The sequence below is a fragment of the Odocoileus virginianus genome, chromosome 18, assembly GCF_023699985.2.
Source record: "Odocoileus virginianus isolate 20LAN1187 ecotype Illinois chromosome 18, Ovbor_1.2, whole genome shotgun sequence".
Lineage (NCBI taxonomy): Eukaryota > Metazoa > Chordata > Mammalia > Artiodactyla > Cervidae > Odocoileus > Odocoileus virginianus.
In genome coordinates, this window is record NC_069691.1 from 31179980 (window position 1) to 31200288 (window position 20309).

Consider the following 20309-nt stretch of genomic DNA (forward strand, 5'->3'; position numbering starts at 1 on the left):
CTGTATATAGATTTAAAAATAAAGAGAGCAACCAGTCCTATTCTCAACAGAGACAAACTAGTAAACAGACATGATCAACACCAACCAAGACAAAGTAAGATAGAGGGCAATGGGGCAGTAATGCATCTCACAGAGGAAGGGTACTGGTTCATGGGACTTTTTTCAGTCATGTGAATATTTATGTGTCTACCAGGCTGCGGTGAAAAATTTATTTCTTTAGGTGTTGCCACCAAGACAAGATTTCTGGAGCAAGTGAAACCTGTGAAATGAAATGATGAAAAACAGAGGCTCTTTTGAATAAGCAAGCAAAGTAAGCAAAAGTATAAGGGCAGGCAAAGAAAAGCTAAGTAAACTGAAATGACTAGAGTCATTTCATACGTAAGAATCAGATAAAACATGTTTAACCTTTCGAGAGCAATCATCTTTAAGAAATATAGTTTAGAACATCTAGTAGCAAATATACAGAAATACATGAGATATGTGAGTTATATATTTCATATGTATAAGATATATAACTGAAAAAGTTTAATGAAGTGATATTTATCCAGACTATATGTGATATAGACTGCACTATTACATTGTATGTCACTTTAATGAAAATATATAGTGCTGGTCACAGCCTACTAGACTGATTTCATGACCTACAAGTAGACAAAGTAAAAAACACTGTTAAACCATGTCAATGAGTTTGGACTTCACCCTGAGGACAGTAGTTTAGAAAACACTAAAAGATTATAGGCAAAAGAATGCCGTGGTGAAATGTGCATTTTAGAAAGAAGAGCAACACTCTGAAGAACAAACTTGGGTGGATGGATAAAGCTCCAAGACTGACTATATGAAATAAGCTAGGTTTACTGGTTATTCAGTTGAGAGATGAGGGCATATGGTAAGTACCCCAAAAGCAGTAGTTTCTAAGGGAAGTGGGAAGGAGTAGGGGTGAAGATGGAAAACTTAAGACAGGAGGTATGCTGGAAAAGGGCAGAATAAGAACTTAAGAGTAAAACTAACAAGACATAGTGATCAATCACACATAGGGCAGATTCCAGGATGACTCCCAAGTTTTAGCTTAGAGTCTAGGTGAATGGTGGTACCATTCCCCAAGAAAGGAAATAAAAGACAAGTTGTGAGTTTGCCATGCATGCTGCTTACCATATGAACAGGAACCTATTACATACAGAGGATGTGGAAGAAAATATCAAAATCATTATCACTGCATTTCCATTCCCCTTATAGACTTCTTTTTTTTTTAACTGCATTTGTCTCCCAGGGTCACTTTTTCTATGGATCATGATTGTTCGATTGTGAAATGTAACTTGTTTCTACTCTAGCTTGCTAAGCTAATTTAAAGTGGTCTCCATGGCTGCACATTTGCTTCTCAGGGACAAATACAGAATGACTCAGCAAAGGAGATGCTACGCTAACAGCAACGAATGAACTCATCTTCTAGAAAAGACCTCAAACAGAATTAAGTGTGGTCCAAGGAAGTGCTCTGAAACATGGCCAAAGTCAGTAATTCCGCTAGGGCTACGCCTCCAGGGTGGCTTCTTAACGTTACAGCAAAACAGTAGTTTCTGCCAGTAACAGTAGGTAACAGCACAAGTCAACCATCCATGAGTCAAACCCTAGGCATTCACCAGCTTAAAATCAAGGGGGAAAAATCCTACTTTGTATTTACAGTTATTAGAACTACATCACAGCCATAGCACCGAAAACGAGATAAGCATTTTATCTATTCAGCATGGCCATTACTGTAGAATCAAATCTCACCCATGTGATATAAAAGCAATCCCAGTCTTAAAAACCCAACAAATTTTATGACAGCAAAGAATATCTTAAAGTTCTGTAAGTATAAAATGTTATTTATTTTTAACATTGCTATGTGTGAAAGACTGCAATTGATGATTTACAGGGCAAACCAAAAAAAAAAAAAAAAATCCCCCCCCCACAGTGTTAAAATAAAATGGTTAACATATTATACAAATATATAAAATTTAAACCTTATAAATGCATCTTTAAATAAATCTTAAAAATATAAATATATAACTGTATATATTTATACAGCTATTTAACTTCCAATTTTATCGACTCTGAGAAACTAGTCAAGTAATTCTACCTAAAATATCAGGATACAGCTGTCATTAACAATTAGCCAAATAGGTCATGTAATTTTTAAAATATCACAGAGGTATTCCGTTTATTTTAATAGAGTAGGAAATTAATGTTTAAGAGAGTCACATTCAAATTATTACAGAGCCTTTTATTAGCTCTTCAAGCTTCAGTTTCTTTTGAAGCTTCAGTTTAACCATCTCTAATATGGTGATTAAAATACCAACACACAAGGTGACTGTCACACCTAAAGGAGAAATTGCCTGGCAAATAAGAAACACCTCCAACAATGGTAATTTTAAATGGGAGTTTGTAAGGGGAAGGAAGGACTTAAAGATGAATTTTACATCTAGTCTTAAAAACTCCAAGATGAAACAATGTTTCTGGGTTGCCATCATTAATTAAGGCAGTGATTTGAGGTGGCGCTAGAGGCAGGTAAGAGACGCAAGGTTCAATCTCTGGGTCGGGAAGATCCCCTGGAGGAGGGCATAGCAACCCACTCCAGTACTAGTGCCTGGAGAATCCCATGGACAGAGGAGGCTGGTGGACTACAGTCCATCAGGTTGCAAAGAGTCAGACGCGACTAAAATGACTTAGCAGGCACACACAATTTAACTATACCCAGCTATCTACTTTTTCTAACACCAGAGTCTAAGAAATACTTGTCAAGGGATGTGAAACCTCAGACAGTATATAGCCTTTTCCCTCGCATCATACTATAAGCACGTAGGGAGGCTGTATTTCCACCAGGCAGGCATGCAGGTGGTCTCTTCAAGCAAAAAACCAAAAACAGAGATCTGATCTAAAAATAGAGTGACTAAGCTAAATCTTTTCCAGGTAAAAGTAGAAAGCCTGGCGAGTTAAGGAATGAAGCATGGGAGAAAATCAGGACCTGATTTCAAAAGCTAAGGAAAAATACAGAATTACAGTTGGGAATTCTGGCCCATCTGCTAAGGTCTCCAGCAAGATCCTGTGAAAATGTGGGTGAACAAAGTGTCAAACCTGTACCACTGATGGTTTCAAGAATCCACTTCCTAGAACAAGTCTTTAAGTCACTATATTATGGGCAGAACTGAACATAAGCTGAGGCTCTTCTGTATATCTGCTTCATAGGTGAAAAAAAAAAAAGTAAATTAATACCATTATTAAAAGTATTGCAATACAGTAATTTCTTCTAGCAAAAAACAAACCTCCTAACAAAAAAACAAAAATAACTCAAAAGGTGTGGGATGATATGATTAAAGACTACCTAATATTGTTTCAGTCAGCACAAACTGCCCACGTGGGACTCTTCATTTAGGAAAAGGGACAGGGCAGCCAGGAAAGAACTGGTATTAAATGCAGGGCAGGGACAGAAGCTCCTTTCCTTTGAACACAGGTAACTTCTGCTCAAACAACAGCACAAGGAAAAAACCTTCAGCTACAGGAAAAGCCAGAAGTAAGGCTCTGGCATTTCCTGGCTGTGAATTAGGCATGTTCTTCCATGAGGAAAGGCAACAGCTACTTACCCCCATCTAGTAACCACTGCACCAAGAACAGATCGGGGAAAAAAAAAAACAAAACCAAAAGGCTAAATTAGATTTCTGTCACACCAGGCTTTACCAAAGCAGACATGATTTAAAAACAATAATACTGAAAGAAAGAAAAAAAATCTCTCCCTGCTTGCTGAAGCTGAAAATCCTACAACAGTAAAAAAAAAAAAAAAAAAGTGATTTATTCCATAATTACTGATAAAAGCCTTAAAATCAGAAGCCAGGTTGAGACCACAGTGGAGCATGTTAAGTTAAAATTAAAATTAAATGAATCAGTGAGTAGTAAAATACTAATTTTTACCTAAGCCTGCCCTTTTGTGGAACTAGTAGCAACAGACAAGAGAGCAGAAACTTATTCAGTCCTTAAATGGACAAAGTTAACCCACTTGAGAGAAAAAGCACCAGGAAACAGAGGTCTAAAAGGCAGAAGACAAACTGTGCAAATATCACATTTTTTCACCAGAGCACATCAAAAGAGGGAAATAAGTTAATAAACTACCATCACATTACTTTGGGATAGGTAGCTACCAATGAAAGTAGTGCTGTTTTGTATCTATTAAGATACGCTTTTCAAACTAGGCTAACTCAATTTCAGTTCAGTTCAGTTGCTCAGTCACGTCCGACTCTGAGACCCCATGGACTGCAGCACACCATGCCTCCCTGTCCGTCACAAGCTCCCGGAGTTTACTCAAACTCATGTCCATTGAGTCGGTGATGTCATCCAACCATCTCATCCTCTGTCATCCCCTTCTCCTCCTGCCCTCAATCTTTCCCAGCATCAGCGTCTTTTCAAATGAGTCAGCTCTTCACATCAGGTGGCCAAAGTATTGGAATTTCAGCTTCAACATCAGTCCTTCCAATAAACTCTTAGGACTGATCTCCTTTAGGATGGACTGATTTGATCTCCTTACAGTCCAAGGGACTCTCAAGAGTCTTCTCCAACACCACAGTTCAAAAGCATCAATTCTTCAGCGCTCAGCTTTCTTTATAGTCCAACTGTCACATCCATACATGACCACTGGAAAAACCATAGCCTTGACTAGACGGACCTTTGAGGACAAAGTAATGTCTCTGCTTTTTAATATGCTGTCTAGGTTGGTCATAACTTTCCTTTCAAAGAGTAAGCGTCTTTTAATTTCATGGCTGCAGTCATCATCTGCATTGATTTTGGAGCCCCAAAAAGAAAATCTGCCACTGTTTCCACTGTTTCTCCATCTATCAGCCATGAAATGATGGGACCAGATGCCATGATCTTAGTTCTCTGAATGTTGAGCTTTAAGCCAACATTTTCACTCTCCTCTTTCACTTTCATCAAGAGGCTCTTTAGTTCTTCTTCACTTTCTGGTTCCAAACAGGAAAAGGAGTATATCCAGGCTGTATATTGTCACCCTGCTTAGTTAACTTATATGCAGAGTACATCATGAGAAACACTGGGCTGGAAGAAGCATAAGCTGGAATCAAGATTGTCGGGAGAAGTATCAATAACCTCAGATATGCAGATGACACAGCCCTTATGGCAGAAAGTGAAGAGGAACTAAAAAGCCTCTTGATGAAAGTGAAAGAGGAGAGTGAAAAAGTTGGCTTAAAGCTCAACATTCAGAAAACTCAATTTACTAGGTGCTTAACCAAAAGAAAAAAATCAATATTTTAATAATGAGAAAGACGTGTTTTTCCATTTATTCTTTTCAGTCATCTATATTTTTTAACATTTTCAACTTTAGTTAGATGTATTAATGCACTGGTTTCTCTCAATGCTAAAGTGTCATTTGTTTTTAGTGTGTTTGAGAATCTGAAACTGAGTCCTGATGTTTCACTCCAGTAAGATAAAATGCCCTCATTCCTTAATGCAAAAGTACAACTGAGCTTAGGACACAACTTCCTGGGAATACAAATAGCTTTTCCTTCACCTTCCCTGTTATGTCTGGTAGAACTGATAACATCACTATGTAGTCTTTCTACACTGAGAAAGATTTTATTGACTCACACTCAATTACAATTCCTGGAAAAAAAAAAAGCTCCATGGAGACATTACTAGACTTCTCAACTCATTTCTTCACTAATACATGACATTATTTTACACATGTGCTTTTCCACAGGCTCTGAATCCATCTCTATGAATTAGAGGAATCAGGCAGTGAGTAAATAAGAAGTAAAAAATTTTATGGGTCACTGATTACTTCTTAAGAACCTACCTGTTAAGCTGATGGTTCCATGTTTGCATTTTTAAATGCTTAAATTTCTTTCATTAAGTGAAACACCCTACAGGTAGGCAATGTGACACATTATTTAAAATACACTCTAGTTCATTTATTCCAACTATGGCTTCAAAAGTGTGTTAAATTAAACAGAAATCACAACAGTTTGAAAGGACTTATATAATCCTATTGTTTTATCTCCAAATGAGGAATTCTGGAATAGTACTACACCAAAGATTACACTAAAAGTATGGAATTATACATTTTTGGTTCTATTTTGATATAATTTTACTAGTACTTCTTTGGGTATCTTTAACATGTTAAAGGGTCTTAAATTATTTAAAAACTTAGCATATTCCAAATAAGCATGGGGCAGCTAAAATAAGGCTTAAAGAATTTGGCCCAATTTCCTGGTTGCTCAGACTGTTAAGGAGTCTGCCTGTAACGCGGGAGACCCGGGTTCAGTCCCTGAGTTGGGAAGATCCTCTGGGGAAGGAAATGGCAACCCACTCCAGTATTCTTGCCTGGAAAATCCAGTGGATGGAGAAGCCTGGCAGGCTACAGTCCATGGGGGTCGCAAAGAGTTGGACACGACTGAGCGACTTCACTTCACCTGGTTGTATAGATGAAAAATGTCATTGGTCACTGACCTACCCAGGAAACCACAGCTAAACAGTGACTGAGTTTTTCTTTCCACAACACCAAATTATTTGGTTCTTTCTTTCCAACTGATTTCTCATCTTTTCAAAAATACTTTTTGCCATGACAACACAGCACACCTAAGGCAAAATAAAGCAACTCTCTGGATTTTATTCTTAAAATTTTTAAAAATCTGAGGAGTTGGAAGGATTTAACAAGACACTACACCAAAAGTCTTTAGTCAAGGAATGGCATGTACTAAACAGTCATCAAATGAAAATTATCATTATTACTTTTTACTTCAAGGAAGGCAGTGAATATTTAAAGTACGCATATTAGCATAACAGATCTTGGATCCATCTGACAAATATTTTTAACCTGTGTGCTTAATTATACTTACTGGTCTTTATTTTATACTGTAACTTCACACTATGATTTATGACCCGCCCACAACGACCTTGACTTTCTTCCTCTTGTACTTTTATAGATGGTATACTGCAATATTTTCAAATAATAACCAGTCAGGTTCCCTTAGCCCTAGAGGTAACTTCATCCTCCACTGACTCACAAAGGATCTTAATGCATGACCCAAATACAGCTTAAAAAAGACCACAGCATTAAATGGTTAAAATTCAGTGGCCTATTATAGTGAATGGTAACAAGTGCAAACTGCTGCCATCCATAAGCCATTTTCTCAAAACCACTCTTGGATCTGGGGGAGGGAGGCAGGTGGTCAGCAAAGGTGCAAGTTGTTTCTCCTCCCGCAAATCCTCTGAAGCCTCACCCCAGCGATCTGGGAATGAATGAAAAGCTGAGATGGCAAGAACAAATCCCAGATCTCTAGCAGGTCTCCGGGCGTGCGTACAGAGACGGGAAACTAGAGTTCATACGTGAGAAGCTCAGGCACAGATTCTTTTTTTTTTTTTTTTAATTAAAAAAACCAAAAAACAAAAAACATCACACAAACAAAAAACTACCCCAAATCACCGAGACTGGAACAGGAAACCACCAAACTACCAGTAATGGGAGGGGCAGTTGAGGGGTGGCTGCTGCTCCTTGGCGGAAGATGCTGGGAGAAAGGCCAGACCCCAGGGGTGCAGGGCACGGAGAAGCCCCGGGGCTCTGAGCAGGGGTGAGGGCAGGTGCGGGCAGAGGACAGCGCGCGGGGCAGGGCGCCGGGCTGGGGCAGGCGCCGGGCTGCCGTGGCGTTCCCGCGCCTGCACACACTCACCGGCGCCGGGGCCTCGCTCTCCCCGCCACTGCTCTCGCGGCTGCAGGCGGCTTGTCCCCCTCCACCTCCGCCTCCGCCGCCTCCTTCTCCTCTAGTCCCGCCGCCGCCGCCCAGCCGGGCCTGCGCGCCCCTTCCGCTTCCGGAGCCAGAGCGCCGGGCAGGCGGGAGAGGTGCACCCGCCCGCGCGGTGGAGTGACCGGCTGCGGCTGCGGCTGCGGCTGCCGCCGCGGTCCCCGCTGCGCGCCCGGGGGGCCGCGATGGGAGCCGCCGAGGGCCCAAAGACCACAAATCGCGCTTGGGGCGGGCAGTGACGCGCCGCGGCCACGTGCCCCCGGACCGCCGCTACCCGAACACTCGCACCTGACGCACCTCGGCGCCGCCACCCTCCCGGGCTGCCACCTTCCCAGCTTTGCCCAGGCCCTCCTCCTCCTCCTTCCACACCATTGTCCCCACTCTCCTGAGTGACTGGAGAGGGGCCTTTCTTTAAGGATCGCGTTTATCCTCTTTCCTTCGAAAGGGCTGTCCCGCGGGCTCTCTACCGCTAACTCACACTGGATGGCCCCTGGTACCTTGCCTCAAATTGCAGTCCCCAGCATCAGTATCCTCTGGAAACTTGTTAGAAACGCGCCATTTCAGGCCTGCTGAATCAGCATCTACATTTTACGAAGGGTTACAAGTGATGCCTACACGTGCACCTTGAAGATTGAAAAGCTCTGAACTCTAGTGAATGGTTTTGCCCACTTCAGACCCTCTGTGTAACAAGAGCCAAAGTTGCTCAAGACAACCAAGATTTTTCTTTTTCCTGTCGGCAACCAAAATTCGTAGTGAAACAAGCTTTACTTTGTGTTTGTCATCCAAAAATTACTGGCTTTCCCATCCCTGCAACCTACGAAAAACACATTGACTCAACACTGCAAAGAATCCACCTCTCAATTTCAATTTCTGTCTTTGTCCAACACCAAAGATAAATCAAAACCTTTCCTCTCCCCCTCACCTCTGCTGAACAGTACTTTGGGAAGGTTAACAAGTTTGCAGTACGCTGGATCTTTGAGCCTGTCTGCCACAGGAGGAATAATGTGTGAATGGGGGGAAAAAAAATTCTATTTGCTAAACTCTAAAATCTGAACTCTACAGAACGGCATTGAACACTGTTCACAAACTGGTCCCTACCTATCCCTCTAGCCTTATCTCTACCTATCTTGCTTCTGAATCTATCCTTCCTAAAATGCCCTCCATCTTCCTCTCATGATCTTAATTCTATCCAGACCTGGGACTCAGCTGAAATCCTGCCAGCCCAGAGTTCCTCTCTCTCAATATCTCACACACTGTAGTTTAGTTTGGACCCTTATGTTACCTTGTATTGCTAAGTATTTTCAAAGGTGTTATGTCCTGGTTTCTGAATTAGTTACAAATATAAGACCTTGCAATCTTAAAGTCTTACACTGGTGGTTATCAAAGTGTGGTCCCCACACCAGCAGCAGCAGAATCACCTAGGAACTTCTGAGAAGTTCATGTTCTCCAGCTGTACCCAGACCTACTGACATAGAAACTTTGGGGGTGAAGCCCAACAGTCGGTGTTTTAACAGACCTTTTAGATGATGCTAATACATGCTCATTTTAAAATTACTGAGTTGAAGTGCTCCTCTGGTGGCTCAGTGGTAAAGAGACTGCCTGCCAGTGCAGGAGACATGGGTTCAATCCCTCATCTGGAAGATCGCACACACTGAGAAGCAACTGAGCCAGCGCGCCACAACTATTCAGCCTGTGCTCTCAAGCCAGGAGCCACAGCTACTGAAGCCCGCATGCCCTAGAGACCACACTCTGCAACCAGAGAAGCCACGACAGGGAGAAGCCTGCACACCACAGCTCGAGAGTAGTCCCTGCTTGCCACAGCTAGAGAAAAGCCCATGCAGAAATGAAGACTCAGCAGAACCAAAACTAAATAAATAAAAAATGAAATTACTGAGTTGGAATATTACCTGTTAATCCCAGAAGGAACTCACTGATTGGGGTTGCTTTGGCTATATGCAAGGTTTTTTTTTTTGTTTTTTGTTTTTTTGCATTTTAGCTTGAGAACTAAGCTCCTTCATTCACAAATAGCTAGGTTTGAAGGTTGTCACACTTGCTTTTGGAAGAATTATCATTGTTTATCATAATGATTTTGATGTAGTAGGATTTTTATAATTGGATTGGTTTGAAAAGAAAGAAGTCATACTGATAGTCATTTTGAGGAAGAGGAAACATGTGAAGTTTTACCCCCCTTAAACCCTGGTACTGAAGTGCATATTATTTAGCTGTCTCTTAGTATACCCTTGTGAAAGAGAATAATTTGTGGCAAACGATCTCAACAGGTGCCAAAATGAGACTTAGTTGATGAGCATGTGAATGCACATGACTATGGAAGTGTAAGTACTGCTCATGTGTCTTTAAAATATTATTAGCCAAATCCATGAAGAATTTTCTAAGGAAGGCAAGGAAGGAGATAGGTGGAAGGAAAGATATTCTCAAAATCATGAGCCTTTTTTTGTTTTTTTTTTGCATGGGCAGTTAAGAAGTATCATCAAGGGCCTATCCCTTACACTGAAGGTCAAGTCATAATTTTATCATTCATATATATGACTTCATATATCATATATAATATATATGATATATATATGATATTCATATATCATTCATATGACTATATTGTGCTGCAACATACACACTTAGAAACCCATGTTATATAGAGAGAATAGGAAGATATGGCATCATATAATCTTTTTGAGGAGCTTTTCTACTTACTTTTAGAGAAGACATATGCCATGCACTATTTTTTTCCCTTCAGAATTTTAGTTTTTGTGGTGCCTGTGACTGACTGAAACATGATTATTAATCAAACTAATATTTATCTGGGAATAGAAAAAAGTAGAAAGGAGAAGTAGCACTGCTGCCACTGCCAATTTGGCTTCTCAACAAAGGCACAGTCAGGGCATTTATGTGGATAAACTCAGCCAACGACTGTGCTTCTGTGCCTTGACTGCGGAGGACAGAATTTTACTGCAATTTCCCAAAGTCAGTACAAGTGCAGTCCAGAGTTTAATCAGTACTGGCTAATAGCCTTTGGCAGCTTGGGATGGATAGCGTTCTCCACCTGCCCAGCTGGGTACCATGCCCTAAGCACCCACATTTGATGCACATTCATGATTTCTTGGTTGCTTATAGTCATCTCCCCCATCTGTTTGAGTGGCAGAGTGCCCATTCCACAACAGTCTAATATTTGAATAGTTTTTCTTAACCTCTTTGGGGTTACGCATCTCTTTGAGCATCTGCAGAAAGTCATAGACTCTCTTCCTAACAAATTACCCAAGTATATAAACATGTACATATATGTTTTATACATTTAGATTTATACTTGCTGGGAAGTCGCTTCAGTCGTGTCCAACTCTGTGCAACCCCACAGACAACAGCCCAACAGGCTCTGCTGTCCCTGGGATTCTCCAGGCAAGAACACTGGAGTGGGTTGCCATTTCCTTCTCCAATGCATGAAAGTGAAGTCGCTCAGTCATGTCTGACTCTTAGCTACCCCATGGACCACAGCCTACCAGGCTCCTCCATCCATAGGATTTTCCAGGCAAGAGTACTAGAGTGGGTTGCCTTTGCCTTCTCCAGCTTTATACCTAGAGTTTCACAAAATGCTTTACCTTCCCATGTTTCCAAAGAACCACAATGAATTAATAAGCTTCAGGTTAAGAACTTTCCCTAGGAAATAGAGAGTAGGTAAAATAACTCTTTTCTCCCCCAAAATATTAAGGATAACTCTAAAAAACACTGCATTCTTAGGAGACAGAAGAAAAGCAATGCTAGCCAGAGGTATGGACAAGTTACTATGGGAAGTGCTAAAGAAGCAGCTAACAGTGTCAACAAGATGATTCAGGGGTGGGTTCATGGAGAAAGTTCTTGCATCGGATAAATGAGAGTAAGATTTTGATTAGACAGAGGATCCCTCCAGGATGTGGGAAAGTGTAAGTAAAGGCATGGAGGTGTGGAAGTGCAAGAGTCCCTCTGGTGTGGCTCAAATGTAAAACACAGAGAAAGACAGAGAGGAGAATGGAAAGGTAGAAAAAAGCCCAATTATGGTGAGCTTCAAAGACAATGAGATTTCCAGTGAGGAGTTATTAAGCTTTCAGAGTAGAGTAATAGACCTGCCAACAAGGGTCCATATAATCAAAGCTATGGTTTTTCCAGTAGTCACGTATGGATGCGAGAGCTGGACCATAAAGAAGGCTGGGCACCGAAGAGTTGATGTTTTTGAACTATGGTGTTGGAGAACACTCTTGAGAGTCCCTTGGACTGCAAAGAGATCAAACTAGTCAATCCTAAAGGAAATCAACCCTGAATACTCATTGGAAGGATTGATGCTGAAGCTGAAGCTCTAATCCTTTAGCCACCTGATACAAAGAGCCAACTCACTGGAAAAGACCCTCATGCTGGGGAAGATAGAAGGCAGGAGGATAAGGGGATGACAGAGGGCAAGATGGTTGGATGGCATCACCAACTCAATGGACATGAGTTTGGGCAAGCTCTAGAAGATGGTGAAGGGCAAGGGAAGCCTGGCATGCTGCAGTCCATGGGGTTGCAAAGATTTGGACACAATTGAGCAACTGAACAACAGTAGACCTGCTGTACTCTGGAAAGACTTTTTGTGAGGGCAGTGGCATTATCAAAAGTTGTGGGGAGGTGTGGAGCATTTGGAAAAGCTCTAAATATCCTAAAATGGAACCTATGGGTGAAGCCACATGACTTTGCTTCAAGCTCTTAAATTGCTTGATGTTTGCTCTACAAGTTCCTACTAATTTAAACCAAGATGAACTAAAATGCTTACAACTGTTTAGGTGGGGAAATGTATCCCAGTGAATGATCAGGTGAGTTTAGAGTCTACGATGCTGAAAGAGTTAAAATCTGTTTGGAATTGAAAGAGCGAAAATTAACTTGGACTGAAAAGAGGAGGAAAAAAAAAAAGCCCTGTCACTAATCAGGCTGGGAGGACAGACACAGATGAAGGCAGCTGCAACGTTAATAGAAAACACTGTTTCTGCCAAGGTCATGCAGCAGTTAGAAATTACAATAATGACCCTCTCTTTGGGTGGTTACTGACCAGTGATGCCCCAGACCACGTGCTCTTTTTATTTCTTACTAGGGATACCCAATTGCTCAGTCTTCTTGACATCTTCACTTGCTAACAACACCCAATTCCTAGTAAGTTCCTTCTTTTTCAAATCGCACCTCAGAAGAGCAACCAGTGGGAAGCTGATCCCTGCTTCCCTCAGACCGTCTTCAGAGTCCTTCAGTAAAAGCCCAGTTCACAAAGATGCTTGCTTCCTCCCACCAGCCTAGTGGCAGTCACTCCTCTGATGCGTCCTCCCTTTTCCCAAGGCAATAAATCTGCTTTTGTTATGCTACAGACTTGTTCCTGGTAGTCCTGGGCTGAGTAAGTTTTAGAGCCTGTTTGATAATGAAAGCCAGATATGTTGTCAGGACTCAGCAATCAAGATTCTTCAGGAAAGAGTTCTCCCTTTTTGTGTCAAAGGCACAGCAAAATAGCTGCCATCCTCAGCAGGGAGACTCAGCAGTTTCCCACATGGATTCTTCCAACATGCGAGGAAGTGATGCTTTGGGCAGAGCCTGCCCTGAGCCTTTGGAGAAACATGGATTGAAGTAGAAGGCTTTTTATTGCTTTGAAAAACTATTTTTGTGAGTGGTATTTCAGAAAACAGCTTATTCTAAGTAAACAGGATTAACAGAGTTCCAAGACAGAAATAAAATGGGCCTAGAAAGACAATGGCAAGTTCTGCTCTGATTCAATGCAAAGAACATATTAAAAATAGGGCAATTTTGATGATGCTGACCTCTTTGCATGATGGAGAAAGATTGAGTGAAATTGTTCTTTGAGAGATGTTATTATAACATAGCAAAAAGAGATGGAGATAACTGACAAGACCATAAAAACAGAGATGCAGAATACAAGTCAGAATTGGAAACTTGAACAAAGTGAAGGGCAGGAGCACCAGGAGAATCAAGAGTCCAAATAGGAGGGCTATCTTTGCTAGAAAAGAAACAGTTGCTTAATTCTCAGTCAGAAGCAAAGAAAAGCCAAAGGATGACCAAGTGGGAAATTTTGAAGGGGACAGGAGGAAAACTAAGGGTTAAAACTGAATGGCTTCCATCTTTGTGTAGAAACAGGAACAGGAGGTGCTGCAAGTAAAGTCACTTAGTTGTGTCCATCTCTTTGTGACCCCATGGACTATACAGTCCGTGGAATTCTCCAGGCCAGAACACTGAAGTGTGTAGCCTTTCCCTTCTCCAGGGGATCTTCCCAACCCAGGTCTCCCGCATTGCAGGCGGATTCTTTACCGGCTGAACCACAAGGGAAGCCCAGGAGATGCTGGGCTCTCTGAAAGGAAGAGAAAACATGAGACTGTTTAGCACCAGGAAAGGTGATGAGGAGACCGAAAGGGACAGCCCATGTGGCTCATGTGGAGATAACGTTGACGAGGACAAGGACCGGAGAAGGCAATGGCACGCCACTCCAGTGCTCTTGCCTGGAGAATCCCATGGACGGAGGAGCCTCGTAGGCTGCAGTCCATGCGGTTGTGAAGAGTCAGACACGACTGAGCGACTTCACCTTCACTTTTCACTTTCATGCATTGGAGAAGGAAATGGCAACCCACTCCAGTGTTCTTGCCTGGAGAATCCCAGGGACAGCAGAGCCTGGTGGGCTGCTGTCTATGGGGTCGCACAGAGTTGGACACGACTGAAGTGACTTAGCAGCAGCAGCAGCAGCAGGAGAAGAACATCGTTTCTGAGTTCTTCAAAGAAAACCTAGGTGCCAGAGGTAATGAAAATAGTACTTTCGGCTGTTGTGCATAATCATATTTATGGCTGTAAAACACTTTAGAGACTTAACTTTTGCTGGTTTCCAAGCCTACTAACTCATCGGACCTGCTTCGGATTCGTGGAATCTACATCTAATAGATAAAAAGAAAAAGAGAATGCCTGATATTTCACCTTTGACACCTGCAGTGCCACAGCAGGGAATCACAGCCTTCAGTGGTAAAAATATAATTGACATGGGTGGAATAGCAGAGATGTCAGGGAAAATTCCATAGGCAATGCAGGTTCAGAGTGTTACAATGGAGACGAACATGAAGCAAGCAAATGCATAATTGAGGAATTCAGTGCAAGCGATGGTGAAAGATTAATGAACAGCTGGAATACACTGACCACATCTTCAGTTTATTAAGTACCTGTGCTGCTTTGGATAGCAATGCCTGCCAGACTGATAGACGTGCATACCATATGCACACACGTCTTTGTTCTTTGCTCTCTTAATCAACCAGTAACTTTCACTGTGGGCTTCCCTGGTGGCCCAATGGTAAAGGATCTGCCCATCAGTGGAGACGAGGGCTCGATCCCTGGGTCAGGAAGATCCCCTGGAGAAGGAAATGGCAGCCCACTCCGGTATGCTTGCCTGGAAAATTCCATGGGCACAGGAGCCTGGCAGGCTACAGTCCACAGGGTCGCAAAAGAGTCAAACACAACTTAGCAACTAAACAGCAACAAGAAAAAAAAAATACTTTCGCTGTAACTACATCATAAAAACAAAAAGTCTGCCCTAATTTCGTACCTATTCTAGCAACTGACCCCCTTGTTCCCTTCACCTTTTCCCAGTCCACTTCTGTTGTCTGGGGAGAACCTAGAGATACAACCCTATAGAATCACGTAGGCAACAATAAAATGGGTCAGCCTTGGGTTTAGAAAGTCCTGCACCCAGATTCATGCTGTGGTCTGGATCTGTGAATTCCAGCATTCTGAGAGACTCCTTCCTGAAGCAATCTGATCACCGTTGTGCTGTCATTCATTAACTACCACGGAAATCGCTAGTTATCATCATCGAAGTCTTTTACGGGCATGCTGTAGATATTAAAGGAGCATGTTAATATTACATCATGTGCAACAACAGCTGACGCTATTTTATGGAGGCAATATTAGAGACTGTGCAGATATCAAACTCCAACTCCCACCATCTCTGTTTCTCACGGCTCTCCTGAAGCCTGATGCGGGGCCACAGTGTCAAGCAGCTTTAATCACAGCAAAGAATCATTCAACTGATCATTTCCACGGAAGCCAATCTTATCCCTTAAACTAGGTATGTAGTTAATGATTGTAGAAGCCTTTCTCTACACTCATCACCCAACTTCTGTAAACATGAAGGCAGGAGGATTTTCTTTGAAGTTTCCCAGGGCCAGAGAGAACATTTCTACTTTCTAGTTCAAGCCAGTATGTGGGAATATACCCTAGGAGTTGTATGACTGTCTGGCTTCTCTTAGGCCTTGTGTCAAGTGGAATGGGCCTTCTGGCCAGCTGGGACGTTACGTTTATGTGTGCTCAGTTGTATCTGACCTTTTGCAACCCCATGGACTGTAGCTTACCAGTCTCCTCTGACCATGGAATTTTCCAGGCAAGAATACTGGAGTGGGTTGCCATTTCCTACTCCAGGGGACCGATGTCCTGATTTGTGAAATCTACTCAGAGCAAACTCAAGACTTATTGGGGCTGTCTCATAAGTCCTGCTTGCTCCCCTGAGATCTCCTCCATGAGCCTATCATAAAGTCTGAAATTTCCAGCTCTCTACTTGAGAGAGAGAGAGAGCAAGATCCAGACGGTGACTGTTAAACTGCAAATAACTTGATGACATTTTGGAAATGTTGTTAATTTTCTTAGGGGTGATAATGATATTATTATCCTTAATTGTATAGGAAAATAACCTCATTTTGGGGTGATGTGTATTGGAGAATTAAGGGTGAAATGGCATGATATCTGCAATTTACTCTTGAATGGGCCTATAGAATAAAAATATGTAGTGAACACATATATACAAAAAAGATAAGTCAATATGGCAAACATAACAGTCACTTCAGTTGAAGTGGAGGCTATGGAAGTCTTCTGGGATCTAATTTTTTTCAACTATTTTGTATGTTTGAAAAATCTTCATGATAAAGAAGTGGAAAAAATTTAGATGATAGAACATATCTCAAACCCAGTGAATCAGATGCCTTGGGTGTGAAACCAAAAAAAGTCTTACTTGTGAGCACCTGAAGTAAGTTTGAGGCACACTAAAATATGAGAGTTAATGAATTATAGGGCTAAATGCTAATAGAGGGGTACATGTAAGAGGTATATAAAAAAGAGAGGTAATGATTTGGGGTAGAAAAAAAATTCAATTGAACTCCTCTATTTCCTCTGGGCAAAAACTGCAGTTTAGTTAACTGAGCCAGGGAACTGCTATTCATAAGCCTGCCTGAAAATGAAATTTGAGGAACTTAGAAGAGAGTTTTGGTGAACAACAAAAGGATCAAGAAGGACTGAGAGAACAGCATCATGTTCTAATTCAAGAAGAAATCTGAGCCAGTGTTCAGAATTCCTGTGACCGGAATTCTGCAGTAGCTCCCACCTACTCATTATCTGCCCTGGTGGAAAGATCACCAGCAGAGCTTTAAAAATATATTGACAATTGCCTGTTGTCCCCAACACCTACCTCTAATTACTGGAACAGAACTTCTGTATTTTAAATGCTCATGGACCATTCTAACACACAGCCAAGGGGAAGGAGTAGTTACCTGTAGACGAAATCTGAACTCTCCTCTTGGTAAATTCTGTATCCTCAAGGGCAGGAAGCTGTCACAGCCATCTTGGTACCTCAGTGGGTCAGCTCAGTGCCTGACGTTTAATCCATTCTGAATAGATGTTAACTGGATGAACTACACAGATGAATGCACATGAATTAGGAGCCCTGGGCAACTGTAGACAATTTGAATATCCTAGAATCAAGGTGAGAGAGGGAACGGAGCTCAAGGGTGAAGCAGAAAGGAGGAAAAGTAGACACCAAAGAAAATTCCACCTGCTTTGAACTATTTTCCTTAGAGCTATGCCTGGTCTCATAGTCACCTTTGCAGAGGGCCAGGGGAATTAGGGAGCTTCCCAGGTGGCACTAGTGGTAAAGGACTCACCTGCCAATGTAGGAAACATAAGAGAAATGGGTTCGATCCCTGGGTCAGGAAGATCCCCCTATGGAGAGCATGGCAACCCACTCCAGTATTCTTGCCTGGAGAATCCCATGTACAGAGGAGCCTGGCGGGCTACAGTCCATGGGGTTGCACAGAGTTGGACATGACTGAAGTGACTTAGCACAAACATGGCCATGGCACAGGGGAATGAGGGGCGTAAAGCCGCCTTTTTCAATCTCTGCACATGGAGGAGACCCCTTCAATGATAGTGCCACCCTGTGTTCTCACGGTCCCAAGAAGTTCCAGGACATTATTTTTTAAATGTTCAAAGATTACTAAATCCCATGGGTCCCAGAGACCTTGATGGAGGCATCCTTTTAGTGTTTTATTTGAACAGCCATAAGAGGTAAAATCTGTGCATCCATTTAAATTTTTACCTATTTCTTGTCTGGGGTTTAGGCAGGATGCAGGTTCCCTTCATTACTGGAACTGTGACATAAAGAGGCATGTACTGGAAACTCTTATTCCTGGGATATTGAACATAAATAGGCGTGTTTCCCTCGGCTGGTAGACAAGAGGAAATTGTGACCATTTCCTTGAGAAACATTAACTCAAGTCCACACCCAGAGATGGGTCACTGGTTGTTTCTTTTGGATGAAAGGATGAGGAATGAAACAAAACAGGAGGGAGCGTGGCAATAAAATGAAAATCTGAGCTCTCTCCCGGAAACACGGCTGGATAACTAGGGCCTGGCTTTGGAAAACTCGTATTACAGGAAAGTCCATTCCTTTGCTTAAGGTATGATTACTCACCCATTTCACCATTGCCAACTCCTGAAAGTGAACATTAAACAAGGTGAAGAGGACCCACTGATGTATATTTAAAACTCCTTCTCTGTTCTTGAAATGGAAACTTGACTTTCTTGAGATTAGCTTGGAAGAGGTTTGTGAACATGATTTCCAAGTTTTCTTCCAGCTCTTCTGGCCTCCATGTTTTCTCTCCATTCCAACTGACCAGCTCCACTGTTAATATGTTTGGCTCATGAAAATCTTGTAGAAGCTCAGGAAAATTCTAGATGATCTCCCCTGAAGTGTGTCCATAACCACAACAATTATGCACATTTTGGGGGGGGTGGGTCATGAGGCCCTCTGAATCTACTGTGTAAATCCATACCATCTAATCTGCTCAGAAAACTTCAAAAACTCCCCACAGTCTATCAAATACATTTTTAAGCCTGTTGGCTGCCATTCCAAGTTCCCCACCCTATGTACCCCACAGGCCTTTTCAAGAGTAGTTCCCAAAATTCATTCATTTACCTTTACAAATATTGAGTTTTTATTCCTTACAAAATATTAAAATTATACATTGTAGGCATATGTGTATGTTTCTGAATATATGCAAATATATAAAAATCACAAAATATGTAAATAATAATACTATTATATAATATAAAGAAATATATCTAATAATATATTATATGTAATATATAAATGTAATGTAAATATATAAAACTTTAGAAATGGGAGACTATATATATAGTAGTAATATATAAATGTAATATATATATTGTGATATATAATGTAATATATAAAACTTTAGAAATGGGAGACTAACAAAGATGTATAATATACAGGACTTGCTCACTATTATTGCTTTATAATTTGCATATATTATCTCTGATATTATATTATAAGCTACAGGATGGGAGGAAATGTGTTTTATCTATGTTTGCTTATCCGAGGGTCCTCAGAATAATGTCATGTATAGCATAAATTATCAGTGAAAATTCAGAGATCACATAACATTCTTAATTATGAATGAAACTGACAGGTTAAGGAGACTATACACACCAAAAAAATAAATTATCAAAGCTACGTTAACCACTCCCTGTAAGGAATACTTCATGCTATATTTTCTAAAAGAGATAAAATAGTATAGAAAAAACGCCTCTAAAAACTGTTGTAAAAACAAGCTGGAATCCTGTATGGAGAAAAGAGTAACCATGGAGCAATTTATATAGAATATCATGTTTGTAGTAATTTAAAACTCAGCTTTATTGTCACACTTTCACAGATTATTCAGTCTAACATAATTAACCTCTGGCACACTTGTCTATTTTATTTTTATCACTTATAGCCATCTGATATTTTTCCTTTTCAGTTGATTGATTGATGAATTGATTGATTTTCAAGTTGCTTGTCTCCCTGCACTAGAATATGGACTCTGTAGGACCAGGGACCTTGTCTGACTTGTTTCCTTGCTGTGGACACAGCTGTAGATTTACAACTCTGTCTTGCACAGAACTGGTGGACAAATAAATACTTGCTGAGTAGAGGAACATATACACAAAAATAGTATGCATTACTTATGGATGTGTATGTACCTTTACAAAAATAAAAAAGGTATTGGAAGTGTAAACAAGACTGGGGGGTGGTAAGTATTGAGTGCTCAGAGACTTGAGGATAGATCAGCATGGTAGTTAGAGAAGACATATATGTGAAGTGGTTCATACTTTTAAGAAAATAGACAAGAAGCACAAGATGACAAAACGTTAACTATTCTG

At 41.2% G+C, this 20309-nt stretch overlaps 1 protein-coding gene across 1 annotated transcript in view; it reads right to left on the reverse strand.

Annotated features, from left to right (window-relative positions):
* Positions 1 to 7787, reverse strand: part of ZDHHC21 (zinc finger DHHC-type palmitoyltransferase 21) — a 72609-nt gene extending 64822 nt beyond the window's left edge. Inside the window, exon 1 of the mRNA XM_070480523.1 lies at positions 7704 to 7787. The gene's annotated coding sequence lies outside the window, so the exon portion shown is untranslated. The remainder of the gene's footprint in view (positions 1 to 7703) is intronic.
* Between the last annotated feature and the right edge of the window lie 12522 nt (positions 7788 to 20309).